Below are 7,596 nucleotides of genomic sequence, written 5' to 3'. Positions count from 1 at the left end.
ATTTAAATACAATTTGAAAAAAATAACAATTAAGCAGCACAACTGTTTTCAACAAAAATAATTATAATAAATAATATTGTAGTATATATTAATAACATAATAATATATAATAATAACACTGAAGACTGGAGTAATGATGCTGAATGATGAAAATTGCTGAAAATTCAGTATTGTATCACAGAAATAAATTACAGTACTATAAATGGAAATTGTTTGTTTTTACTGTATTTTTTAAAATAAAATAATTTAAAAAAATTTACCAAACCCACAAATTTTGATTGGTAATACAACAATATAGTGTGTGTGTGTGTGTGTGTGTGTGTGTGTGTGTGTGTGTGTGTGTGTGTGTGCGTGCGTGCGTGCGTGCGTGCGTGCGTGCGTGCGTGCGTGTGTGTGTGTGCGCGTGCGTGTGTGTGTGTGACTTTTTTTCTTAGAATTGAGTGATATAAAGTCATAATTGCGAGTTATAAAGTCATAATTACGACTTTTTATCTTTTTTCGAATTTACCAATCGCGAGCTTGTATCACAATTCTGAGAAAAATTTAAAAATTGTGAGATGTAAACTCGCAATTGTGATTTAAAAAGTTAGAATTGTGAGATAAAAAAATTGCAATTATCTTACTTTTTTCTATTTCGAGGCGGAAACAAGCTTCCATACAAACTTGATAGTTTGTCTATGCCATTATATTAGTGCTCTTTTACATCTCTCTCATCACTTTGTGGTTTAAAATAAACAATAATAAAATACTAAAAAAAATTACAAATAAAATAAATACAAATATTTTTTGGAAGTAACTCTCAAAATCCACAAAAAAAATCTGTTTGATTAGACATGACACTACTGCATAGCAGTTGCTGTTAATCGTAAAGTAAAAATCTGCACTTATTGTCCAGGAAAACAAATGTTATCCCCTTCCACCCTTTCTCTTTTCCATCCCTCTTTCTCTCTCACACACATTCACAGCCATACCAGTGTCAGCACAATTCCCAGAAACACCCCCATTCCTCCACCACCCTGTCAGGCCCTAGAGCGCCTCGCACTCCAGAGAACAAGCATGCCAGGCGCCAGGTCCGCGCACACACACACACACACACACACACACACACACACACACACACACACACACACACACACACACACACACACACACACACACACACACACACACACACACACACACACACACACACACACACACACACACACACACACACACACACACACACACACACTCACATGCACAGAGGCCATGCCCATGGTCACATGGCCTCTCTGAACATGCCACATGATCATATACAGCCTCTGCGTCTTCTCTTGTCTGTGGTGACCATGTGCGTTTTGTTTGTGAGTGTAGCAGTAGTTCTACTACGCGAGTGTGTTTTCCCCTACTGCGCTGGACTGCTGACTCAGCAGCGTGTGGTGTCTCTGTGCTTTCATGGACGCACAGGCCTGTGTGTGTGTGTGTGTGTGTGTGTGTGTGTGTGTGTGGCCTCTTTGCATTTTATTTGCCCTGAGGTCTCGCGTTCAAACAAACCACCCACTGCCCGGCACAGCAAAGTCCTTAAACAGTGCGTGACCGGTAGTTTTTTTGTGTGTGATGGTACCCTATCTATATTTAAAGCCTAATTTCATGAGCGTGTGTCAGTGTGTTAACACTGCTCCATGACAGCATGAGTGTTATTTGTGCCAGTTAAAGTCTATAGTTAAAACTAATTGTTGGGGAGATGCTTTGTTTACCCCCTCTGGAGCCATGTGGCTTGTCTGTTACCAAACCAAATTTATTTGCACCAAGTATAAACACACACATGCTTAATATATATATATATATATATATATATATATATATATATATATATATATATATATATAGCTTATATCGACACATTTAGAAAATTACTTAAAGTTAAGCCATATATAGTTGTGTAAAATGAACATTCGTGCTTCATTTGTTAACCCTCAAGTTGTTTCAAACCTATATTAATTTCTTTCTTTTGGAACACAAAAGAAGAAATAAAGTGCTTTCTGTCAGCTCTTTAGAATCGGAAAAACTGTCCAAATTGGAATGAATGATTCTTTTAAATCAGTTCAGTTCAAAGAATCTGAACTGTTCTGAATCATCAAATGTGTAAGATTTAGTTTTTAATGATGTTTTATGGGTTGTCACATAAAGCAATCGAGTGATCGACGAATGAATGACTCTGTGGATCAGTTTTGTTCAAAGTATCAGCTGATCTGTTCTGAATCATCAAAGTTGTCAGTTTAAGATTTGAATCAAATTGTTTGTGAATAACAACTTAACTTCAGTCTGTTTGTCACATAAAGCGATCAAGTGATTTCTGATTTGGAATGAATGACTCTTTGAGTTCTGTTCAAATAATCAGCTGAAAAGTTGTCAGTTTGAATTTTGAATCTTTTTATTTTATTAAATAACAACTTAATTAGTTGCTAAGTTGTAACTTTGTCACACAAAGCAATGAACTGATGTCCGATTTAGAATAAACACCTCCTTCGAATCGGTTATGTTCAAAGAATCTGAACTAAATCATTAAATGTGTAGTTTTTAGTTTTTTATTTATGTTTATTGACTAACAACTACATTTTATTCTCTTTGTCAAAGCAAGCCATCAAATTATCTCTGATTTGGAATAATAACTCTGTGAATCAGTTTTGTTCAAAGAACTGTTCTGAATCATCAAAGTTGTCAGTTTGAGTTTTGAATAAAACTGATTCACAGAGTCATTTGGAATTAATGACTCTGTGAATCAGTTTTGTTCAAAGAATCAGCTGAACTGTTCTGAATCATCAAAGTTGTCAGTTTGAGTTTTGAATAAAATTGTTTGTGAATAACAACTTAACTTTAGTCTGTTTGTCACATAAAGTAATCAAATGATTTTTGATTTGGAATTAATTACTCTTTTGAATTAGTTCTATTCAAAGAATCAGCTGAATTGTTCAGAATCATCAAAGTTGTAGTTTGAGTTCTGAATCAAACTTTTTTTAATGACTCAATTTGAGTCTTTCAGTCACACAAAGAAATTAAATTTTGAATGACTCTTTTGAATCAGTTCTGTTGAAATAATTGACTGGTCTGAATCATCAGTTGTCAGTTTAACTTTTGAATCAAATTTTCTGTTAATTTTGGTCTATTTATCTTCAGCAGATTTAAATATAGTGCATGAATTTTATAGGAAACTATAATGATGATTTTATGTTGATTATTTCATCATTTAGGAGCTTAACAGCATCAGGCCTCATTCTCTTTCATTATATTAAAATGAAGGGCCATACAATTCTTCCAAAATTCACTTTTGTGCTCCATCGGAGAAGGTTTGAAACAACACAAGGGTGAGTAAATGATGACTGAATATTCAGTGCTGTGTGAGTTATTCCTTTAATGCACAGACAACAAACATTATCTCATAAGACGAAGGAGTTTGCAGGGAACCAATCCTCAGCCACATTCATCACTCATATCCACACACTCCCGAGTCAAGCTGAGAAATCCCCTCCCTCACGAATTTAACATTTTCCAAATAGCTGTGCAAACCACAGAATAGTTCCCCTCGTTTTGTGGCAAACATAAACATTGGAGACTCTCTCCCCTCGAAGATGGCCGCCCCATCACACAAACAGTTTCCAGCGGCCAACTGCAACTCTACTTTCTCATTTTGGGGGACTGACAATTGTATATCATGGACACCACATCGTCTAACAAAGTATTATCTAGAAGTCTCAGAGTCTAGTATGTCTCACTTCAGTATGTAATATCATTAAGTCTAGAAACTTAAATCAAAGCTCACCCTTCCCAAAGATAAACAGCACTCAAAATAACACCAACAGAAAAACCCACAGTCGTCTGAGTGAAAACTGACCCACGATGCAAAATCGTATATCTCTGTCTGCAAGGCAGCTCTGACTATCACATCTCAAAAGACAAAGGAAGTCAAATGTTATAATTCACACATACTGAGTGATATGAAGGAACAATGTACAAAATATATAACTGTTTTGAGAAACTGGAACTGCTTGTACATTTTGTTTGCAGTATTGGGGAATTTTACTTTCAATAATAACATGTTAAAGTAATGTGTAACTCTGACCAAAATTAGCTTAATTAGTTGTTACTTTTGTTGTTTTTACATTTTGGATAAGTAACAAGCTACCGAGTGATGTAGTCAAATTAATGACCAAAAGAGATGCATACAAAATAATATGAATTTGGAAATTAATATGATTTTTTTTTTGTTCATCTAAATTATTTGTTTGTTTCGTTCCATTACAAGGAAAGAAGTTATTTAGATTATTTTAAGTATTTAGTGTTTGTCAGTAAATTAAGTAAAAACAAAGGTTTGAAAAGAAAATACCAGTAGGTAACAGTGCAAATAAAGTAACACATAACCTTAATCTGATTTAGTATTTTACATTATCAAACTTTTTTGTAACATCTGTTCACTTGTTCACTTTTTTTGTATTATTGCTATTGTAATTGATTAGACATAATTTGTGTAACGTATATACAGTAAAAGTGGGTTACACTGTATTTTAAGGTGTCTGTGTTACAGTAATTATACAATGAAGCACTGAGTAATAATTAAATACATGTAGTTACTATAGGGTTGGGCTAGTTGCATGTAATTATGCATAATTTAAAGTTATTACTACAGTAACTGCATGTAATAACAAGGGCACTGTGTAATAAAGTGTACATGTGTAAAATGTGCCACCCTAAAATAAAGGGTAATGCTTCATTTTACTGTTCTCCATGTACATACTATGTACTTATTATAGTAATTACAATAACTGGGTAATAACTAGATACTAACCCTGAACCTACCCCTAAACCTAACCTTAACCCATGTACTTACCTTATATTACCCAGTACTTTCTTAGGTAAGTACACTGTAAGTACACATAAGTTAACGCACTGTAAAATTAAGCATTATTACCCAGTACTACATTTACATTTATTCATTTAGCTGACGCTTTTATCCAAAGCGACTTACAATTGCTATATATGCCAGAGGTCGCACGCCTCTGGAGCAACTAGGGGTTAAGTGTCTTGCTCAGGGACACATTGGTGTCTCACAGTGGATTCGAACCCGGGTCTCTCACACCACAGGCATGTGTCTTATCCACTGCGCCATCACCACCCCATAAAAGAGATGCTTTCTTAGGTAACTACACTGTAAGTACATGTAAGTTAACGTACTGTAAAATGAAGCGTTTCCAAATAAAGTGTGGTTACATTTTATTTGAAGGTGTCTGTGTTACAGTGTAATTATATATTTAAGAATTGAGTAAAATCAATGAAATATATTACTTACTACAGTAATTGAACTACAGTACTTACATATGATTATATGGAGGGATGGTTTAGGGATAGTTGCGTGTAATTATGCATAATTTATAGTTATTACTACAGTAACTACATGCAATGTGTTTCAAGCACACTGTTATATAAAGTGTTACCATAAAGTGTTAATAAAATGTATCTAGATGTTAAAAACGAGGTGTAACACATTACCTGTAACACTCTTTTCTAGTTTTAGTGCTGGTTTTACCAATTTAGGTAACACTTTATTTTACAGTGTCATTGTTACATGTTTAACATGCAGTTACTGAAGTAACTAAAAACTATGCATACTTACATCCAATTAACCCTAAACCAAAACCTTATCCTAACCCCTACTCTAATGTATTTACATGCAGTTAATTGTTATAACACAGTACTTAAAGGTATAATTACACTTTAATACTGACACTTTAAAAGAAAGGGTTACACTTTACACTTCTTTTAAGGTGTAATTATACAGTACTGGGTAATATTAATTAACAACATCATTTACTGTTATTACTATAGTAAGTACATGTAACATATGTAACAAGGACACTGTCAAATAAAGTGTTACCAAATAAAGTGTAACCCCAATTTACTATGTAACATGCTCACTGTAAAGTGTTACCAAAAATCTGGACTTGTAACAGAAGTCATGAACAGTGGCAAAGTGCAACAAATCTGTTCCCTTCTCTCCTATGTATTTGGGTGAGCCCTCCTTTGACCTGCAGGTCATGCCTGACCACGCAAACTCTTTTGCTGATAGAAGGTCAGCTGACGTCCTGTCGTGCTTCGTTTTTGTTGCAATCTGTGATCGCTGTGCTCAGGAGTTTGGGCCAAGTCCCTGTGTGTCCAGCGCTGATAGCATTGACCTAAGAAATCACCACATCTGATTTACGCTCCCACAGTGGAATTACAAAAGCAGGCTGGTTATCTGCACACCAGCTCGTCTTATTGAATTAAACAAGCCTCCCTCGTTTTTTTGCCCTCCCGAGCATATAGATGGAAAAGAGAGATTGGTTCCGGAAATATACAAGAGCCTGAGTTTAAGAGTTTACAGCATGAAATGAGAAATGAAAGACAGAAAAACACAGCAGACAAAACAGTCCCAGATCTAGTTGTTGTGTAGCGCAGGAATACGTGAAACTTTGCAAGATTCCTCCCAAAGCCATGTCTTATCGTGAGGCTGCAACATAGATCATGCCACCCTTTGCTTATATCAAAAAATCAATGTATTGTTCGTATTTCAGCCATTACTTAACTAGCAGACTGAGACAAAACACTAAAAAATATCAGGAGAAATAACCTTCCAGGGTTGAGCGTCAGTTCATTAAACGCTTGAACTCAGTTTTACTGTGGCCTGTATTTGCCAGACTTGTTTTAATAGTAATAGTAATAATTGCTTTGAAATAATGATTGATAGGTTTAATGTTGGAGTATCATATGAGGCGAACAGCTGTCAAGTGTTTAAAGGTGTGGTTCACATTCTTAGTGTATATATAACAGTATTATGATACTAATTGTGAGTTTGTGGTTAACAAGATGTGGTTAACATAAAAACCCTCAAACCTCTGATTTCAAGACAAGGCGGAATATGTGAAATAGCGGCATATCAAAATAGGACTTAGAGTCAGTTTAAATAGCCAAAAAATCTCTGTAAAAAATTTTTAATCTCTGTTCAAATGTTTTGAGAGGAAACCTCAAAAAACTCCAGTGAGAAATATTGTTTGACATAACGGAATAGCATTACCGGTATCTTACACCTACAATCTGTTTTTTTTTTTTTTAAGAGTTAAGGTAAGGTAACAAATACATGGTGACATGTTTTACAGTTTTTATACCATAGCTTTTGCTTTTTTTGTACATAATTAAATACTATACATTACTTATTTTTAACATCAAATATTAGACACAAATGTAATAAATAATTCCCTAAAATAACAATAATAATACTTTAAAAGTAAGTAAATAAATAATACAGTCATAAATGAAAAATGTCTATATGAATTTTCTGCATTTTACTTTTTATATTGTTACATTGTGATATTTGTAGAATGTTCACAAAATATAGTATATGCTTATAAATATTGTTGCCAGCTATATCACTATAAAAAAAAAATGGTAGGATCACACTTTATTAAGATAAAAGTCACATGAGCCTTATCAATCAAGTGATTTCGTAAAATGTTAATTTCTGTTAGATTAATTAAACAAACTCTGGTGCGGTTCGAATGAAATATGAATGCAACACAGACCACA

This window comes from Siphateles boraxobius, unplaced genomic scaffold (genome assembly GCF_051911475.1).
Source record: "Siphateles boraxobius isolate OS27281-9 unplaced genomic scaffold, OSU_SipBor_1 68, whole genome shotgun sequence".
In the NCBI taxonomy this organism is placed as follows: Eukaryota; Metazoa; Chordata; class Actinopteri; order Cypriniformes; family Leuciscidae; genus Siphateles; species Siphateles boraxobius.
Note: the sequence above shows the minus strand (reverse complement) of the source record.